Raw genomic sequence first — 20,889 nt, 5'->3', positions numbered from 1 at the left:
ACGGGTTGCCTCCTACCGGGATTTTCTCACTGAGAAGAGACTAAAGAGGCACTGGTTACACTTCTGTCCGTGGGTGTCTCCTGATTGTTCTTCACTCCTTCCTTGGCAGCTCATGTGTGGGACAGGTCTGATCACCTGACCTAGATTAATACCTAGAGCCCCAGGCTCCTGCTCATTATGGAGAAGGGATCCGGCTATCTGTGACTTTCTTTCATTCATTCATTCACTCATGCATGTCCCTCCTTATTTATTTATTTATTTATTTATTTATTTATTTATTTATTTATTTACCACAATGGCTTGATTGAAATACAATTCACACCATAAAATCCCTCTTTTAAAGCATGCAATTCATTGGTTTTAGTATATTCACCGAATTGTGCAACCATCACCACTATCTGATTTCAGAACATTTCATTACCTCATTACCCCCCAAAAGAAACCTCATACCCATCAGCTGTACCTTCTCAACCCCCGTCCCCCTAGGCTTTGTCAACCACAAATTTACTTTCTGTCTCCATGGATTTTCCTGTTCAAGACATGTCATATAAATGGAATCATACAATATGTGGCCTTTTGTATCTGGCCTCTTTCACTTAGTGTAATGTTTTTAAGGTTCATCATATATCAGTTTACTCCTTTTTAGGGATGAATAATATTTCATCTTATAGGTATACCACATTCTATTTACCTATTCATCAGTTGGTGGATATTTTGATTATTTCCACCTTTTGGCTATTTGAACAATGCTTCTATGAACATTTATGTACAAGTTTTTACGTAAAGATGTATTTTCAATTATCTTAGGTATATATATACCTTTATCTTTTAACTTTTTTGAAGACTGACTGGCCAACTGTTTTCAAAGAGGCTAGCACTGTATGAGGATCCAACTCCTCCATATCCCTGTCAATATTTGGGGTTATCCATCTTTTTTATTTTAACCATCCTAGTGAGTGTGATGTATCTCATTGTGGCTTTGATTTGCAATTCCCTGCTAGCCAATGATGTTGACTATCTTTTCAAGTGCTTATTGACCATTTGTATGTCTATTCAATTCCTTTGCCCAATTTAAAAATTAAATTGTTTGTGTTTTTATTATTGAGTTGTAAGAATTTTTATATAATCTAGCTACAAGTCCTTTAGCAGATACAGGATTTGCAAATATTTTTTTTTTTTTTTTTTAAATTTATGATAGTCACAGAGAGAGAGAGAGAGAGAGAGAGGCAGAGACACAGGCAGAGGGAGAAGCAGGCTCCATGCACCGGGAGCCCGACGTGGGATTCGATCCAGGGTCTCCCGGATCGCGCCCTGGGCCAAAGGCAGGCGCCAAACCGCTGCGCCACCCAGGGATCCCGCAAATATTTTCTTCCATTATGTGGGTGGTTTCTTCACTTTCTTTTTTTTAAGGATTTTATTTATTTATTCATGAGAGATGTAGAGAGAGAGGCAGAGACATAGGCAGAGGGAGAAGCAGGCTCCCTATGGGGAGCCTGATGCGGGACTTGATTCCAGGACCCCGGATCATGACCTGAGCCAAAGGTAGACACTCAACCACTGAGCCATCCAGGTGTCCCTCTCTTCACTTTCTTAATGTTCTTAGAAGTGCAAAAGTCTAAATTTTGATGAAGTCCAATTTATATTTTTTTCTTTTATTTTTGGGCTTCTGATGTGATATCTAAGAAACTGTCATCTAATCCAAGGTCATGAAAATTTGCTCCTGTGTTTTCTTCTAAGAGATTTATAGTCTTTAGCTCTTAATATTTAGATTCATGATCCTCTCTCTTATTTTTGGTTTATCATCTCCCAAGGTCAAATGCATTTCACAGCACTTTGTTTGGTACTATTCTCTGCATCATCTGTTGCCTTTACACTAGAAGGAGACACTTCCTTAGAGAGGTTTTTCATATTTAGTTGTTCTGTGAAACAGACATTTATACCTTCAGCAACCTTTGGCTTCCATCATGTCAAAAACAAAACACAAGTGTAATAAAATATGCTTTTTAGGCTTCAATCAGGCTGATATTCCAGGCATTGACAATTTTGGAAGTGGTTTGAAGTTTGGTAGATCCAATAATCTCCTGTGACCTCAATCCTTAGGAAGGAGGAATACAATTGCAGAACTTGTCAGTGGGGGACCTTGATGCTTGGCAGGCTGTCACCTCACCATGAGCTGGACCACCCAGGTCCTTTCTGCATCTGTGGCTTATTGTTCCTGTGGTTTCGATTATTCAATGCAGCCATTGTCTGAACCATTGTCTGCAAAGATGTTTGGGTTTGGAAATCCTTCATTATAACCTCAGAGCAAATGATACCACATTTTCTCTGAGTGCTGCATTCCTTGGTCTTTGAAAGTTGATGATAAAATTAATCTTAGTTTCCTTTTACATTGGTTTTGTATGGTTGTTGGTCCTCTCCAAATGATACTTTTTTTTTCCTCCTATTTGTCAGCCAATCCTTCAACACTCTATTTATTTGAATCTCTTCCAAAACAAGAAATGAATTCATTTAAAAAATCAAACTCTATTTTTCATCTGGTTAAATTTCCTAGGGTTTAGATTTAGCACAACTGGAAGAAGAGTAACAGAAAGAAAGATAATTTAAATCTGATCTATCTTTACATATGAAGCTATTACTTTATCCTTTTTTGAACCAAACCTACCCAAGCAATATGATGAGCAAGGGCTACATTTATAACTTTCTACAATGAGGTAATCACCTTCCCTAGGGAGAAGGAGCTAGAATCTGGCCATCCAAAATTTTCACTTTCTAGTAAGCCAGCCCACACAATATGCAGATAGACAGCTCAGTCACTCTTCCAGCAGAGATTCTGAAGCTGATCTGTGATTATCTTTTGTTATCCAATAAATGGAAATCACATCCACGATCCAGGAAGCCACTGTGTGGGAAACCTACAAAAGACCACAGAGCATATAAGCTCTTGGCTGTCAAAACTCCATGCCATTTAGAGGTGTCAATCCAAGGATGGACTTGGCTTCCTCTGCTGCTGATTTGTCCTCGACATGCCAGGCTCTTGTGGTCAGGACAACATAACCAGATCCAAAGCCCAAATAATGGCATGGGATCTTGGCCCATCTCACTCACTGTCAGAATGCCTATTAATGGAAATAATTGGATTAGTAACATGTATGTAAAATTCATTTAAAATTGAGAGCTTAAAAGATGCCTATGAGACCTTGTTAATCTTGTTGAAAAGAAGCAACTATAAAGTGGTATGATGACCCTGTTGGTAAGCTGTTTATACATGTTTAAGTTTGGAAAAGAGATATGTTAAAGTGTTTCTCCAGAGAATAAAATTACAAATCTTCGAGTTGATACTAAAAAAATTAATAAATTAAATGAAGATAGATAAGTAAATAATTATAATGAATATATTTTACTTCCATAATAAAAAAATAATTGGACAAATTCTATTTTGGGGGAAAAAAAGAATTATGTCTTACCCTGAATTCAAATGCATGGTTTGAATTTTTGAAAAATGTAGCCAAGAGTACATATTTGAATCTGCTACTCCGCAGGGAAACTTAAAAATAATCAGCCTTTAATGGTGGAGAAGCAGGCCAAATGTCCGCTGCTGGAGAAGGCTGGCCCAGCCCTAAATGCCAGGTCTTAGGGCACCCGGCTCATGGTGCTTCTGCCCCCTGCTGGAAATCTCAGGAAAGTGCAGGCTCTGGCCTAGGTAGTTTTCTCCCGGGAAACCCTGAGAGATGAGGAACCCAGGGACATTTGGGAAAACTGGTCTTATTGCTCAAAACTATTTGGAAGGTCTCACCATAGGGACACTACTCATGTAATCCTTTCTTGCTCCCTGCCCCCTTTTAAAACACATATATTTCGTTTTTAAATGTCCCAGACTTTGTTTCAGGCACATATATATGTATAGAATGTACAGATAAAAACATAGATGTTTTTGTGCCACCCCTCCATTTTATACTATAAACTGTATCCTATTGCACTTTGTAAATTAATTCAATATTTGTATTCTCTGACTTTCTGTTTTCACCTATTCATATTTCCTGGCAAGGCCACTACCTGGGTGTGACAAGTGAGACCCACATGACATTAAGAATGGCTTCCAAAAAAAAAAAAAAAAACAAAAACAAAAAATAAAAATAAAATAAAATAAAAATAAAAATAAAAAACAAACAAACAAACAAACAAAAAAAGAATGGCTTCCAAAAAAAAAAAAAAAAAAGGCTTCCTACATTTTGTGGCCTTTGCCATTACATACAGGTCAGCCTCTTTCTTTTTTGACCTCTGAACAGCGTTCTATGGTATGAACAGGTCACCATTTCCCCTCTCAATGAAACTATAAGTCATTTCCAGTTTTTAGCTGTTACTAAAATGCTTTGTCAAAATTCTTACAGTAAGATGCCTCTTTGTGCATATAGTCAAAGTTATAATTTCATACTTTTAAAAAAGATTTTATTTATTTATTCATGAGAGACACACAGAGAGAGGCAGAGACACAAGCAGAGGGAGAAGCAGGCTCCATGCAGGGAGCCCGATGTGGGACTCGATCCCAGGACTCTAGGATCACACGCTGGGCCAAAGGCAGGCACTCAACTGCTGAGCCACCTAGGCATTCCATTGACCATGTTTTTCGAACACTGAACTAGGCTTTGGGTAAGGCTTAGGTGTTTTGTTATGTTTTGTTTTGTTTTGTTTGAATATCAGCTTCCAAATTTATGTTAAATGATAATAATATAACTTTGTTTGGGTTCCTCCTAAAGCAGAACTGAGGCAAGGACTTTGGTGACAATCATTTTTTTGAGAGTCCATCCCAAGAAGACAATGAAGAAGAACAGAGAGTGATGCAGGGAAGAGGAGAAAGCCAACAAAAGATACACTACAGAGCTAGTTATCACTATGGACAACTGACAATCTCCCTGGAGACCCTTTGAAAAAATATTTTAAAAACCCACCTAGAAATGCTCCTCTGGAAAAAAAAAAAAAAGAAAAAAGAAAAAAAAAGAAATGCTCCTCTGAAGTATGGGAGTTTAGGACATTTATCCATCCATCTTCATCCTCCATTGGTCGAGAGTTGCCCCTGGGTGGCACCCCCACACCCACATGCACACATATTTTCCTTCTGTGGCTGCCTGCAAGTAGACTGAGAAGCTCCCAAGCCAGGAGAAACCCGGAGGCAAAGAAGCTGCGTGACTTGCTGGTGCTTGAGATGGAAGCCATCACAGGCACAGGAGCTACTGACTCTTGGTTGCCCTGTGAATACGCACATCTTCATCTTCCAGCTGCAGTCTGACCTCCCCACCTCCCTCACCCCCTGCCCCATACCTTCCTACTCATGGACTCACTCCAACTGACCTTTCTGTCCTGACCCATGGAGACCCGCTCAAATCTTTCCCCAGGTTGGCCATGTTACAGCATTCCCTGTGCTGCTCTCACCCCAACCTCCACTCTACTCACCCCTCTGGCTGGCCCTTAGCAGCTCACCTCTGGAAACAGGGCCCTTTCCTCCTGCACAGCAGATGTACTCCTGTCACTTCTCTCTCTGGCCTCAGTGCTACTTTCTTTCCTTCTTTTCGCATATTTATGCTTTTATCGGATCCCCAACAGCATCAGTGAACCCTGCTCATATCATCTGTTTGCCTGTTCTCACAGAAAGTGCCACACTCCACTTCAAATAATAAAAATAAGCAGAAAGATCCCAGGCACTGTGTGAGCACTTGCCAGGGGCAGGCACTATGTGAAACGTAGCTCAGCCATTTCCCTACTGTATCTTAACAACACTCTCATGAAATAAGTATTCTCATCATGTCAATTCACAGAGGAAACCAGATTTGAAAAGATGACTCTCTAGTTGATGGAACTGGGCCAAAAGCGTGGGTGTCTGGTCTTAAGGATTTCCTTTTGACCACTCCAGTTAGCTTAGCCATTAATTGCCAACTGACCCTTGGAGAAGGCATCACCTCCTGTGCCTGGTTTCTGACCTTTCAAATAGAACAGCCTTTATAGTTTTCCTTTTTTTTCCATAAAAGATGCTTGAGACTATGAAATAAGATTTTTTTAAAAAATACTAAATATAGTACCTTGGTTTTTTTTTTTTTTTTTTCTTGTTTGCTTTGTTGTGGTTTTGGTTTTCCGGGGTTTTGTTTTCCTGGTTCATGGTCTTACTGCTATGTGACACTTTTTACCCAGGGCCAACCCTGATGGATTTCTCCCTCTGCTTCCAGATATCTAAAATTTTACAATTAGAAATTAACTTATTTGGTGTCAGTTCACAAAACGGGAGGGACTACATAGTACTTCTTGGTCATTCCTACCCTAAGATGAGGGAATTTATGATATTCTCTGAGAGCTAGTTTTGAAAGAGAAGGCAGGGAAAAAACATGAATGTACTAAACCTAGATTAAAAGGAAGCCACGCTAGGTCATCGCTCTAGAAAAGCTCTCGCACATGTGCACCAGGATTTATGTACAAGAATGTTTTTGGCAGCATTGTTCATAAGAGACTCAAACTGGAAACAACTCTATCAATCAAGAACAGAATAGAAAAATGCATTGTGGTGTATTCATGCAATGGAATACAATACAGCAATGAAAATGAGTGACTGACAGCTACAACCAGTGACTTGTCTGAATCTCACAAACATAGTGTTGAGGGAGATAATGTTGACACAGAAGAATGTATTCAATAGGAATCCATATACATGAAGTTTAGATAGATGGTAAAAGTACAAAGAATATAAAGAAAATTAATATTCTGAATGACAGGATAATAGTATTTAATTCTAATGAGGAGGGAGAGGGTTGCAATTAGGGAACCCACAGGGGCTTCTTGGATTCTGATACTACTTCTTGATCTGGGTATTGATTACACAGAGCTTTGTAACTATGTGTTAAACTCCATAAACATATTTTATGTACTTTTACATATATATATATTTTATCTTACTCCTTTGAAAAACTAAAAGGAAGGGGAGAAAAAAGGAAGAAAGGCCAGGGAAGCCAGTCCCTCAAACTAGACCTCATTTATTTTCATAGCTAATCCAGACCAGGTTCTAGGAGATCTGGAAGAGAAGGGGTCAAGTTTGGGACAGGTGGCAAAAGACCCAGTGTATAGCATCTGGGGATATTTAGAGCATCTCTACTAGATACTATCAAAGTTTTCCAAAGTGATTGAACCAATTTACTCTCCCACCAGAAGTATGTGATATAGAGTTCCCATTGTTTTACATGTTCACTATCATTTGATACTGTCGGATTTTTATTTTTTATTTTATTTTTTTAAAAGATTTTATTTATTGATTCATGAGAGAGAGAGAGAGAGAGAGAGGCAGAGACACAAGCAGAGGGAGAAGCAGGCTCCATGCAGGGAGCCCAATGTGGGACTCGATGCGGGGGCTCCAAGATCAGGCCCTGGGCTGAAGGTGGCGCTAAACCGCTGAGCCCCCCACCCCACCCCCCCCCCCCCCCCCCCCCCCCCCCCCGGGCTGCCCGATACTGTCGGATTTTTAAATTTTGCTGCTTTTGTAAGATGTGTAAAGTTACCTCATTATTATTTACATGATTCTAATAATTAATGAAATTGAGCATCTTTGTTTTTTTTTTTTTTTGTCTTGTGAAAGGTATATTTAAGTCTTTTGCCCATTTTTTCTACTGGGTTATTTGCCTTCTTCTTCTTCTTCTTCTTCTTCTTCTTCTTCTTCTTCTTCTTCTTCTTCTTCTTCTTCTTCTTCTTCTTCTTCCTTTTCTTCTTCTTCTCCTTCTCCTTCTCCTTCTCCTTCTCCTTCTTCTTCTAAGTAGGCTCCACTCCCAGCATGGAGCCCAATGTGAGGCTCAAACTCACAACTCTGAGATCAAGATCAAGACCTGAGCTGAGATCAAGAGTTGGGCCAACTGAGCCACCCCGGTGCTCATCCCTGTCCTTTTCTTATCCATATACTGGAATATGTATACATTTGGGAAATTAGGGCTTTGCTAGTTGAAAATATCTTTTCCTATCCTATGGCTTGTCACCTGTGTTTTTCCAGGTGAGAGGGACAGAGTTAGCAAGGGTTTGCCACCTCTGAATTTCTTTTCCTGCTGCTTGCTTGAGTGCCTCAGGGAGTTTACTCAGCCTTCATGGGTATTGGCTGCCCTCTCTGATCCAACTTGGAGCTCCTGGCCCCACCACCACCAGCCCTGCTCTCCTCTCCAGAGGCAAGCTGCCCAGGAAACAAATGAGCCTCCAGTAAGAATGATGATGTTAGCCCCATGAAAATGGAGGCTGTTTTGTGTTTTCTCTTCTCCTGATCTCTTGCCATTAACAGAGAAAATGGAGCCTTGGCACTATCTCAACCACATAAACGTCTATTTCATGCAACTGTGCCGAGAAGAATAAAATGGGAAAGGACACAGAGGTGGGCCAATTTCTGAAACTCTTTGTACTGGGCTGGATTTTAATATCTGGACAAAAGTAGATGCTACCTGAGAACTGTGAGCATGTGGATGCCAGGGAACGATGTGTCACATTACCTGCATCCCCATTTGAAGCCAACATAAACCATGCAGCTAATGGGCTTGAAGGTCATTAGCAACCCTTCCTGCAATACTTATTTGAACTTGATACTAGCTTCCAGAGGAAGGGAGAAGAAATTGGGTTGTAGATATAGTGTTACTCTATGCTAATTCTCACCAGAGAGGAGGCCTCACTGGTGGGGTAACTCTTTGATGGGGGGAGGGGAGGTGTGGTGGATCTTGAATTATCGTCAATTTAAACTGTTCATTTTCACATGTGACCCAGACAAAAATTTTTGAAGTACAGTCTGTCTTCCCCACCCCAACCCTACCCCTTCACTCACCCCAACCTCTTGAGGACAATCTTGCTCTATGTGACATGGCTGGTGGGCGGCTGCATACTGGGGTCAGGGCAGGGGAGTGGGGATGGTGGGAGAGAGCCCACTGCAGCCTGAAGCCTTTGGAAAACTGAAGATGTAGGCAACTGCCTTGTGGGTGGAACTTTGTAAGCTGGAGAACTTGCTGGGTCTGTGAGATAATGTTACTCCTTCCTCACCTGACCTCTCTGGGAGATATTGTTTTGCTAAAGGCGTAGTGACTTTTGAGGCTGTCTGGAGTCAGACCTTGTGCTTCTTTTGACCAGGATGCAGTGCTAAGTCAGGCTTTAAGGAAGGAAATGGGAGCTCAAATGTGTCTGGGTTCCACTCATGTGCTTCCCTATCTGCACCAAAAGGATCCTATGCACAAACAACACGGATGCTACTGGTATAGCAGTACAGGATGCAAAAGTATTGAAAACCTGGGCCCCTGGGGACCCCCGGACTTTCCAGCAGGCAAGATTGACAGCTAGCTGCTCTGGTGGTGCCCATGCTGAAGCAGTAATTAGACACTGGGAGTATCTCCCCCAAGCCATGTAGATGTGGTTTTTGAAAACTTAAGGACATCTTTATGCTGAGACTTAATCGAGTTCAGTCTGTTTTTGCATCCAGTGAGGTCTGTTTTAGGTTGTGTTTTCTCAGAAGCCAATTGGGGGTGATTTGATTGCAAGTTACGTATTTAGGAAGCATCCCCGGAAGCTGAAGGGGAGCTGGAGGAAATGTGGGACCAGCTACTGCCCCCTATCAATGGGGGACCCAGGAGGTGAGTGGCGGTGACCGTGATGTGTGGAAGCCTGGTGGCACCCAGGGCCCTAAACGACCTCCAGAGCCTCACAGCTGCCGCCTCACTTCTGCCTTCCAAATCTCTCGCGATCTTTCTCTTGTGGCCAAGCCCAACATGTACAATACAGGGGAGGGAATTCTGGAAAATGTAGCTCCAGCGACACGGTAAAAATCCTCCACAATTCTCCCAATGAATGTGCAGAGAATACCATTCACCGACTGGCAGCACAGCATTTTCTTTGTTTTCCACATCAATTGAGTGTCTGCCTCTGAGCCCCATTCTGACAGACAGTCATTTCTGGTGCTTCCCCTCAGGGATTTGGTGAAGATTTCACAGTCTTTCCCAATTCCCAGTTCCCTTCTGTCACTGGGTCATTCGTGACTCATTAAGTTTACAGTTTGGACAGACATTGTGTCTTCCCCAGGAGCACCTTAAAGTCCAGTGACACCTTTGTTTCCATGCCCCACTTGGGATGTGGGTTGTGTTTGCAAGGCCGAGGGCCCCAGGGCTTTTCTTCTCTAGAATTTTGTCACATCACTGGGGTGATGCCAGAAAGCCAAGACTGAAGGGAATCTGTTTCCTTCAACTTTCTTAAAGACATTCCACTGTAAAACTCTTGAATCTTTTTCTTTTTCTCTTCATTCTACTTCTACCACAAACCAACATTCTTCAAACCGCTTGGTAAATGAGAAACCAAAATCTCTGCTTTCTGCCATTTCATATACTTTCTCTGTGGCAGTTAAGCATAAGAACTCCCCGCTTGGTGGGAAGAGACTATACAGGGAAAAGGAAAAAATAAAACATAAATTAATCTTTTAAAATACATACTGTCCATGCACCTGGAGGCTTGGTAGCTCTTACTCTGTGTTTAGGTGGACACTATGTGGTAACAGCAGCTAGAGTAAGAAGCCAGCATCCTTCTTGGCTGTCACCACACTCTTGCCCCCTGCCCAGGCTGCTTCTCCCAGTCGTGCTGAGGCAATGCAGGGAGGGAATGGCACCTGTGCGAGGCCTTCGGTCCACAAGAAACCTCTGGACACCCAGAGGGGTCCAGAGACATATGCTATTGAGGAAATGATGCATCTTGTTCCCAGCAGTGGTAGTCCAGGCTTCTCCAGGCAAGGCTCCCTGCCTCAGTGACCATCACAACCATGAGACCAGCTGATCACTTTATATTCCTCCCAGCAACGAAAATACAGCCACTCAGTCAGCCACAAACTCAAGGATTGACAGAGGCCAGACACACTAGATGAAACACATTTGCAGATTATACGTGACAGAAGCATAGAGAAAAAAGACGACTTAAAGGGAAAAACCCATCTCAGTGGATTTCATATCAGTGGATACCTGACCCACACAGGCCAACCCCTGGGAACCACCAAAGCAGCAATTCAAGACCAGTCTAGGCAGACCTTGCCTAAAGGTGAAGAATTAAACTAGCACAGGGAACCCTTCAGGAAAAAAAAACCAGCAAGCTTTCAGGCGTTCCAATGATGCCCACATGCAATGAGCTGGATATTATGCTGTTTACAGTAAGAGGTAATGCATTGTATTTCATACACATGTGATATGTGGAGACTGTATACATGGGTGTCTCAGAAATATCACAACTATAGCATTGCATCCACCACAGAGCCTAGAGAGCAATATGGTATGGCTACATCACCTATTGACCTTTTTCAATTAGCAATAATCGCACCTTGGATAAGCCTCATTGGCTACGATACTGCCACTGCGCAAAGCTGACCTATTGACCCTTAAAGAGATACTTAGTTTCTTTGAGGTGAGCCTTAAAATGGTATGTATGTATGTATGTGTGTATGTATTTACGTAATCTCTCAGGACCTGAGATCAAGAGTTGTGCACTCTTCCCATTAAACCAGCCAGGCACTCCTAAAATATAAAATTCTTAATAACTTACTCAGAATACTATAGCTCCAACAGACAAAAACGCTTACACCTTTATTTACATGTTCATATATCTACTTTTACTACGTATCTGTCATCTAGCTGTTTCTCAGGATGATGTTCACTACTCTGCTGTTTGGCAATCCTTTTCCAACTGGAGTCTGAAAATAGTGGCTTAATTGAATGTTCTCCCTGAGAGTAATTTCATCCCGTTGCCAAGGATCTGATTGCACATTGTGTTTTAGACTCATTGCACTTGACACTCCTTTCATGTTATTTTCACTCCTGATTTTATTATACATACTCCTTCCGCCTGCCCTTCCCTAGGTATGTCCTCCACCCTACATGCACTCCAGCACATCTGGTCACTGGCATTGTGCTGTCAGAAGATAATCTTGAAGTGCTGGCTTACTGATATGATGCTCAGGCCGATGAAATGCTGAAATCAACCACAGAAGGTAGGTTTATTAGTGATATCAGGAAAAATGAGGGACAGCTGTAGTTGTAAATTGATAACTCATGAAAAACTTGAGTTTGCTGCCCGTGTGATGCATGTGCTGCCCACATGGGCACTAGTGAGCATCTCCTGGTTTCAGTTGCTTTTCCTTTGTGAATAATTATGAGCAGTTTGCTAAAGAGAAAGACGCTATGTGATAACTTGAATACAATCTTCAACTATATTTACTTCTGTATAATCTCTACATCTTTTACAAAACCATCTCTTGCCATAAGAAACACCAAGGCAGGGTGTTCATGGCAGCATCATTGTGTCTGGTCCTAGTGCTGTAGAGAATGTGTGCTGATGTGTGGACTAGCAGCTGTTAACAGGAAAAGCCTTTACCCGCTATTTCTTCTGTAGCCAATGAGCTAGGAGGAATAGCCAGGGCCAGGTATTAGGAATTCTTTTCTGGAGTAGAAGTTCCCTAAGAAGAGCCTCATAGGATTTGTGGAGCAGGTGGGGGAGAAATGAGAGGTATTTAAAAGAAGTATTTGAGGGATGCCTGGGTTGCTCAGTTGGTTAAACATCTGCCTTCAGCTCAGGTCATAATCCCAGGGTCCTGGGATCCAGCTCCACATGGAGCTTCTTGCTTAGCAGAGAGCCTGCTTCTCTCTCTCCCCTGCCTGCCATTCTGCCTACTTGTGCTCTTTATTTCTCTCTGTCAAATAAAGAAATAAAATCTTTTTTTTAAAAAGTAAAAAAAAAAAAATTGGGGCACCTGGATGGCTCAGTGGTTGAGTGTCTGCCTTTGGCTCTGGGCATGATCCTGGGCTCCTGGGATTGAGTCTCAAATCAGGCTCCCTACAGGGAGCCTGTTTCTCCCTCTGCCTATGTCTCTGCCTCTCTCTGTGTGTCTCTCATGAATAAATAAAAAATAAATAAACAAAAATAAATTTAAAAAGAAAAAAAGAAAAGAAGTGTTTGAGGCTCTCTGACTCTGGGCCTCATCTTCTCCAGGCTTTTCACAATTGAATGTGGAAATAGAGAAGGGAAAAAGAATATGCAAGCTACAGCAGTTAAGGTTGTTCATAGAGCATATGCCTTTTCTCTGAAGGTCTCTCCTCTAAGCAATAATTCAGCTGAACTCCTGTTTTCAGATTCTTGTGAAAATGACAAGATCACAGTGAGGGTGTCATTACTGCAATAATGTATGCTTCATTTTTCCATTACTGAAGGAGAAAACTCTCTGGGGAGTGAAATTCAACACTCAATTTAACAGTAGCACTGCATACTAATTCATGTTGAAATGTAAAACCAATCCAGTTAAAAAAAAAAAAATCCAGATAAAATGAAATGGGCCATGATAATGGTATGGGCTTTCAACTAGATGGGTCTCACGTAATAAGGATTACAAATTCTTTCCTAAATGTTAATTAAAGTTCTCAATGCCTCTGGTATTAAATATAAAGGTGGCCACTTCATGGATGAGAAAATTAAGATGAGAGGCTCTGTAACCGGCCCAGGGGTGAATGAGAATTTGCAGGGAGGATGCGGTTACTGGATCCCTGGTTTCAGTGCCTGTCCTCGAAAAGCTTTAGATTCTGACCACAGAGCTTGGAGGTTTGACTGAGAGACCGAAGACAACCTGAATTTGGGAGACAGCCTTTAGATCTTTTACTCAATCATAAATATAAATTGCACCCTTTATATATGTCAAAGACTGTTCTAGCTAGCCCCTGGGATTCTCAATCTAAATATGATACAATTCCTAGGTTTGAGAAGCTCAAGTCTAGTAGTAAGAAAGACATATAAATAATTGTTAAATGGGGCAACAATATGCCTATATGGGATAGAGAGGCCACAAATACATTTTTCTGGTAATTACAAAACAAATGTAAAAAATAGTATCATCAGTTTGCTCCATTACTGCAATCACCATTCACCAAGCCACTGAAATACTCTCACCAAGATCACTAGTGAGGTCCCTGTGGCTAAATGATCTATAAGGGAGGAGCATTAATTTTCCCTCTACTCTTCTGGCTCTCAGCTGAGAGGCCTATAAAAAGATTAACAAGAGAAAAACAAACAGAAGTATACTATCATGTACACACAAGAGATACCCAGGAAAAATGAGTAACTCTCCAAGATGGCTTAGAATTTAGGATTATATATGTCTTAATAGGGAAGGAGAGCTGTAGGTATCTAGGGAAGATGAATGGGTCCTTAGACAAATAGATGGGAGGTATGAGAGTTTGTGACAAAGTTTCTCCAGGTGTAGTATTGACTTCTAGTCTCCTCTCCTGTGATAAATGTCCATCTTCCCTGGTTGGTGAAACTCCAGGGTAGGTCATCTATGTCAAGTGAGTTCCTTTTAGAAGATCTGTTTTTAGGCCTATGGGGGAGTTCAGAGAAGGTCCCTCTCTGCATTTGCTGTTTTTCAAGTGCCTACAGTTCAGAATAACCCACAAACCAAAGGAGCATATTTTGCAGTGGCATGTCTTGAACTCCTACAGTCATATTTGGGGGTGACATATTCTGCTACCCTTCAGATCTGAAAGTCACAGCTTGGTTTTCATGTACTTGGCTTTTCTGCAGCCTTGGACACTGCTGATTTTGTCTTTGCTTTTGAAACTCTCTCTTCTCATGACCTTGGTGGCATTTTGTTATCTTGCTTTTCATTTCACCTCTCTGCTTCTTTGCAGACTCTTGCAGTCCTCTTCAGGGCCTATAAGTAGGCTTTCTCCCTATATTGCTATTACTCCTTCTGAGCAATCTTATCTTGTCCTAGGAATCCTGACTGTCTACTCCTCTAGTTCAGTTGTCTGTCTTAAACTCCAGGTAGACCTGTATATCTCTACATGTTGGCTATCTCCATTTCAATCTTCTATCAAGTCCTGTTGATTCTAACTCCTAAAAGTCCCATAGTCTCCCATTTCCAGAACCATTACCTTTATTTAGGTCACCATTATCTTCTGCTTAGACTCCTGCCTCCAGTCCAGTGCCCCTACCTCCCACTCCCATTTAAAATCCATTCTCCTAAAAAAAAATAAATAAATAAAATCCATTCTCCTAATTCCAGCCTGGGCTGGCCCCTTTAAAATGGAAATACAATCAGGTCCAAATCTTTAGAGCAAAACAACAAATTTGTAATAGTTCCTCCATTGTTCTTAGTATAAAATAGAAATTCCTTAACAAAACTCAGAAGGCTCCATGTAATCTGATGTTCCCTTTCCACTTCTCCTACCTCATTCCTTTCCATGCTCTCGCCTCAAACTCATTGTGTTAGTCATACTAAACTTCTTTAAGTTCTCTGAAAATGCTTTGTTATCTCTTACCTCCACATTAAAAAAAAAAGATTTTATTTGTTTATTTGGCAGAAAGAGAGAGTGAGAGAGAGAGAGAGAGAGCACGCGAGCGCGTGCCCTTGTGCACATGAGCACAAGCAGGGATCCTAGGACCCTGGAATCATGACCCAACCCGAAGGAAGATATTTAACAGGCTGAGCCACCCAGGTACCCCCTTACCTCCACATTCTAGTATGTAGTATTCCCACAGTTTGGATTTGATTCCCATCTACACCCTTTCTGCTCCCCATACCCTCGTGGCCTAATTTGGCTTAAGATTTTTCCAATTTCAGTTTAGAGAGCTTTCCAGATCCCTCAAGTAAGGGATTAATTTTTCTTCTGTGTGCTGCACAACATCCTGCATTTCTCCATTGTAGCCCTGGCAACGCTGTATTGGAACTGCCCAATTTCTTGTCCTAGTCCCCTCTAGATGAGGCTTGGTGAAGGAAGGGTCTGTGCCAGTCTTTTTCACCATTGCATACCACAGCACCTGCATGTAATGGGTAAGAAATAATTATTTACTCAATGGATGAAAGAATGAAACATTTACTGCCAATTTCACTCCATCTGGTACTCAATCACATACTGAATATACCATTACTTCCCTGTCTTCCCAACTGGATTGTAAATTTCCGTGGGTCAGGGACTTGAACTTGCATATGATATGCCATTAGCACCTATGAAGTGTTAAGCACACAGTAGGCTTCCATTTCCTTGTTAATTAGTTTAACAAATATAAAGAGTGTGTTTACAATATTAAAGGCAAATGTGAAGTTTGGGAGGAGGGAGGTGGGTGAAAAGGAAGCTGGGAAATGAGTCTGATTTAAACCTGCTATCTATTGCAATTTTTTATATCATTTGGTAGTTGCAAATATGGTCTTAATCACAAAGAAAACCTTATATATTAGCAGCTTAGTAAAGGAAATTTATTTCCAGTTGCCAAGGGAGCAAGGAATCATGGTTTAAAAATAGATCTAAAATTTTTTTTCTTTAAGATTTATTTATTTATCTTAGCAAGAGAGAGGGAGCATGAGTGGGAGGGGCAAAGGAAGAAGGAGAGAGAATCCCAAGCAGACTCTACGGTGAGCGCAGAGACCGATCTGGGGCTTGCTCCCATAGGACCAGTAGATCATGATCTGAGCCCAAACCAAGTCCGACGCTTAACAGACTGTGCCCCCCAGGCGCCCCAACAGATTTTTTTAAAGTCCCTAACATGGAGGAGAAAAAAGAAGGGACCAAAAGAAAAATAATAGGACTCAGTAATAACCCAAAGGACCAGCATCTCCAGCCGGGAAGGAGCTGCCTTGAGTATTGTGCAATAGCTATGGTTTGGCAGAAATTAGGTGACAAGATCCCTCTACCCTCCCGTTAAAGGATAATTATTTTTAAAACATCAAATCATGACTCATACAAATATAAAATTAACAGATGTCTAAGATTTTATTTAACACATTAATTAATGAGGGGACCAGTGAGATATTACAACTGATTCAAAAGATAATCCAAAGAGCAGACACATATGTAGACAATCAGCAATGCTGAAATTAATGTGCTTGATAGACACAACGCTGGTTTCTTGGTTTCTTGAGTGAAGGGGAGAGAGATCTGTTGTACTCTAGGAACACTTTGCATTTGCATTTTTATGGGCAAGAATCATCTGCACTGCTATCAGGTTTTTTTTGCAACTAAGAGTTGTATAATAGCTCAAAGATAATGAAAGGTGAAGACAATTTGCTAGACTGGGCACCTAGTAATTTTTTTCACCCAGATCAAACTCTTTCATAATTTTTCCTGATACTAGAAGGACGGCTCTACTTGTCCTCCAACATAAAGCTTTGTTGTGTGAAGGCTTAGTGTTTTTCTAAAAAGAGTTAAGAAAAATAGTTTTTGAAAATCAACCACAGAAAAGTAAAGTCTCCAGTCTCCTCAGATAAGACATCGATTGGAATATAAATCTCAGTTCTATTTAGATGCTTATATGCTCCAAAAGCCAACTTGATCTTTTTCTTTGAAATGGAACTCTCATGTCCTTCTCAAAACAATATGTCTGGTATTTAAATTTTTTTTTTTTTAGTTTGTTTTCTTTTTTTTTAAGATTTTATTTATTTATTCATGAGAGACACAGAGAGAGGCAGGAACATAGGCAGAGGGAGAAGCAGGCTCCTCACAGGAAGCTTTATGTAGGACTTGATCCCTAACTGGGATCACGCCCTGAGCCAAAGGCAGACGCTCAACTGCTGAGCCACCCAGGTGTCCCAAAAATTTTTTTAATAAAACCAAATGGAAATTCTGAAACTCAAGAGAACAATAACTGAAAAATCACTAGAGGGCTCAACAGCAGATTTGAAGTGGTAGGAATAAACTGAAAGATCAATAGAAATCATCTTTTAAAGATGATTTAGGGGACGCCTGGGTGGCTCAGTGGTTGAGTGTCTATCTGCCTTTGGCTCAGGGTGTGATCCCGATCCGAGTCCCGCATAGGGCTCCCTGCATGGAGCCTGCTTCTCCCTCTGCCTGTGTCTCTGCCTCTCTCTCTCTGTGTCTCTCGTGAATAAATAAATAAAATCTTTTTTAAAAAAAGATGATTTAGGGTAGCCTGGCTGGCTCAGTTGGTGAGACATGCAGCTCTTGATCTTGGGGTTGCGGGTTCTGGCCCCATGTTGGGCATAGTGATTACTTAAAAAAAAAAAACCCCAGACTCATGTCAATATCTAATACATATACTCTACATCTAATACAGTAATTTGTAGCATAGTTTGAAATATACTATAGTATACTTTAGCATATCTGGAGCCATTCAATATACATCTGTCCTTCACTAGTGATGTGAATTTTGATTACCTGCTTAGTTATTTTTTGACTTTTCTACTTTATGATCATGCAAATATCTTGTTCCTCAACACAGTGTCCCTGTTATATTGTGATTTACAATAAGAAATATATATTTGGTCTTCCATTTCTGGCACAGAGTTCCTAAAACCCTTGGAACTTCCCAAGTGCTAAGAATGATCTAAGTGTAACCTGTCATGTTAATGAAGTAACTACTAGGGGCGCTTGGCTGGCTAAGTCAGTGGTGCTTAAAACTCTTGATCTCAGGGTGGTGACTTTGAGTACCACGTTGGATGTAGAAATAACTAAAAATAAATAAACTTTAAAAAATGAGGTAACTTTTAGAAAGCCCATAGGTAACCTAAAGATGGGGGCTGGTTGCCAGGGCAACCAATTAAGTGATTAGAGGGTTGGAACTGTTCAGTCCTCCCTCCACCCAACACATCCAGAGAGGGGAGAGTGGCTGGAGATTGAGTTCAATCAGCAATGGCCAATGATTTAATCAATCATGACTTTTTTTTTTTAAGATTTTATTTATTCATGAGAGATAGATACAGAGAGAGAGAGGCAGAGACACAGGCAGAGAGAGAGAAGCAGGCTCCATGCAGGGAGCCCGATGCAGAACTTGATCTTGGGTCTCCAGCATCACATAACACCCTGGGCCAAAGGCAGGCGCCAAACGGCGGAGCCACCCAGGTGTCCTCAATAGTGCCTTTGTAATGAAGCCTCCATAGATCCTGAAAAGGATGGGGGTTTGGAAAGCTTCTGGGTTGATAAAGATGTGGAGATACAGGGAGAGTGTGGAACTTGGAGAGGGCATGGACACTCCACATCCTTTTCCCATACTTTGCCCTATGTGCCTTTTTAATCTGACTGTTCCTGAGTTATATCATTTTATTTTATTAGTTTTTATTTTATTTTCAGTAGGTTCCACACACAGTATGGGGCTTGAACTCATGACCCTGAGATTAAGAGTTGCATGCTCCACTGGCTGAGCCAGGCAGGTGCCCCATGGGTTATATCATTTTATAATAAACTGGTAATCTAGTAAGTAAAGTATCTCTCTGAGTTCTGTGAGCCAGTCTAGCAAGTTAATTGAACCAAAAGAGGAGGGTATTAGAACCTCCAATCTATAGACATTTGGTTAGAAGCACAGGTAACAACTTGGACTTTCAATCGGTATCTGAAGTGTGTGTGTGTGTGTGTGTGTGTATGTACACACGCGCACGGCAGGGAGGGGGGGCAGTCTTGTAGGATTGAGCCCTTAACCTGTGGATCTGATGCTATCTCCAGATAGATAGCATCAAAATGGAGTTGAACTGTAGGACAACCAGCTGGTGTTGGGAGATTGCTTGGTGGTGTGTGGGAAGTACCCAACCACCATTGGACTGAGTGCAGAATCTTCGTCCTCCTAGATTTACCATCCATTGATAATTCTTGTCTGATCCAATCTTTACTGTGAAAGGTATAAAATGATAATTTTCCAACTCTAGTATTCTCCTTTACATTTATTATTTGGTCCTTAGCATTCTGCTGTAAGCAAGAACCCACCATTCTCTCTTTGTTATCATTGTTACAGCTTCACGAATTTCTATTTCTACAGTGTTCATGAATCATTAATGTACTTAATTATTTTGGTGCTCCAGTTGTCCCAGATTTGGCCAGTAGGATCCCCTTCAAGCTGGTTTCTGCATCTCTATGACATGCTTCACCATTTTTTTAACACTTCCTTGATATCTAGCAAAAAAAGATAATGTAGGGTCATTTGGTACCTATCCTGCCCTAGCCCTAGAATCAGCCATTTCTCTAGCGGGCCCTAATTCTCTTTTAGCAGGCATATTAGTTATCTATTGCTGCATAACCAGCTACTCCCAAACTTATAACACTAATTATTATCTCACACAATTTCTGAGGTTCAGAGAAGTTTAGCTAGGTCGATTCTAGATAAGTTTCTCTCCTTATGTGAGGTCATTATTTATTTATTTATTAAAATTTTTATATTTGTTTATTTTAGAGAGAGAGAGTGAGGAGAAGAGCAGAGGGAGAGGGATAAGTAGACTCAGTGCTGAGCCTGGTGCCCACTGTGGGGCTAGATCCCACTACCCTAAGATCATGACCTGACCTGAAATCAAGAGTTGGACACTTAACCAACTGAGCCACCCAGGCATGCCTCATGAGGTCATAATTAAGAATTTTGAGGGGTGCCTGGGTGGCTCAGTCAGTTAAGCATCTGTCTTTGGCTTGGTTGGTGATCCTAGGGTCCTGAGATCACAGGCTTCCTGGCTTCTTCCTTTGCCTGCCACTCCCCCTGCTTGTGCTTTCTCTCTGTGTCAAATAAATAAATGAAAAATTTTAATAAAAAAAAAAAGAATTTTGGGGAATGGGAACTCATTCTGGGGAAAGAAATCGCACTTATTACACGGAGTTCACAGGCCCTAGAATCAAGAGAGTAAAAACCAATTTGATATTGTAGGAGTTCTTTTCTACTTTGAAAGACTGTTTCCTGGGGCACCTGGGTGGCTCAGTCAGTTAACTGTCTACATTCAGCTCAGGTCATGATTTCAGGGGTCCTGGGCCTCAGACTCCCTGCTCAGTGAGGAATCTGTCCTCCCTTGGCCCCTTCCCTTGCACCTGCTACCCCCCTCAAATAAACAAATAAATAGAATCTTTAAAAAAAAAAAACACAAAAAAATGTTTCTTTTAAGTTCAAGTTCTAGACTACATTTAC

General features: G+C 41.2%; 1 pseudogene; it reads right to left on the bottom strand.

Annotated features, from left to right (window-relative positions):
- Window positions 1-11,223: 11,223 nt before the first annotated feature.
- Window positions 11,224-11,385, bottom strand: LOC121494130 (annotated as a pseudogene).
- Window positions 11,386-20,889: the final 9,504 nt, after the last annotated feature.

The sequence above is a fragment of the Vulpes lagopus genome, chromosome 6 (genome assembly GCF_018345385.1).
Source record: "Vulpes lagopus strain Blue_001 chromosome 6, ASM1834538v1, whole genome shotgun sequence".
Lineage (NCBI taxonomy): Eukaryota > Metazoa > Chordata > Mammalia > Carnivora > Canidae > Vulpes > Vulpes lagopus.
This window is presented reverse-complemented; position numbering and strand designations above follow the sequence as displayed.